The sequence below is a fragment of the Propithecus coquereli genome, unplaced genomic scaffold (assembly GCF_000956105.1).
Source record: "Propithecus coquereli isolate 6110/MARCELLA unplaced genomic scaffold, Pcoq_1.0 Scaffold369, whole genome shotgun sequence".
Taxonomy (NCBI): domain Eukaryota; kingdom Metazoa; phylum Chordata; class Mammalia; order Primates; family Indriidae; genus Propithecus; species Propithecus coquereli.
This window is the reverse complement of record NW_012149385.1, coordinates 1,094,335-1,095,662: the sequence shown is the minus strand read 5'-3', so window position 1 is coordinate 1,095,662 and position 1,328 is coordinate 1,094,335.

Genomic DNA, 1,328 nt, shown 5'->3' with positions numbered 1-1,328 from the left:
TTTTTCAATACAATGAAAAAAAATGTAGATTCTGAGAAGAAAAAAATTGTAGGATCTCCCATACCGTATCGGCTGAGTAGAGGGTTTTGCATATTATGATGCAAGTAAACCTTCTTTATTTTTATTACAAATATCATTTCTTTTGTTTGGCGTAAGCTCTAATACGAACCTTGAATATATATCAACTGGATGTGCCTTTAAAAGACAGTGGTGGTGAATAGGAACATAAAAGAACCTGTAAGCAAAGACAAAATAAGATACAGTGGCTGCTATGCTGTATTTAACACACAAGTAAGAACGTAACCTCCAACATATCTTCACCAAAAAGAAATTCTCTGGGGGCGGGGTGGAAACCTATTCTCTGACACATAATAATCTTTTCTTTGTGAACATGTGGAAGAGTCTTCAGTCAACAGTAATTTTGCTTTCAATTCCATAGAATATTACCACCTTTGGGTTGATAATTTTCAAACAATAGTTATCAAAGTGTAGGTTTTGGCCCCCAATTTCACTGAAACACTTTTACTAGGTGCAATAAAATTCTTTTCTTAATAATACTAAGATAATATTTGCCTATCTCACCATGTAGATATTTGAACTGTTGGTACAAAAGCAGTGGTGTGTCAAATAGTTGATATGTCAATGAGAATTGAGGCAGAGTTACCAAAAGGTATAAATAGTCATTGTAATTTTTCCTGTCACACAGGTGAAAAAAAAAAAAAAAAAACTTGTTTAACATAAGAATATCCTTGTAAATTATTAATTTTATCAAATCTCTTCCTTTGAGAACATGACTTTTTACTATTCTAAATAAAAATGGGAAGTATGTATAAAATACCTTTCCGTTGCCTACACAAGCATCATTATTGTATCAAGAAAAAGAAATTATGCAATTGTTTGACTTGTGAGCTCAAGTAACCATGTGTTATTATTAAACATCATTTTTCCTTGATAGAATGGCTGACAAATTATTGTTATTCAGAATTTTGTGTTTGAGGGTTAAGCAACAGAACTCCTTACTTCCAGGTAAGCAACTAACGGTGTGCATTGTCAAAGATAAAATTTTAATTTCAAGAGAAACTAAATCTTGCAAAACTTTTATTCATCATCATGAGCATGACAACTTCTCAATACATGAAAATGTTTCTGATGAGCTCAATGGTAATATGGTTATTAAAATTTAGTTTAGTAAAGTATACCAACTTTTGTGAAATCTACACAACCCAGTAAACTGATAATTTTTAAAAGTGACCAATGATTTTATCAAAAGAATCAATTTATATCTAAGATATGCCAATGGAATTCGACAGAATATAAGAAGCTCATTG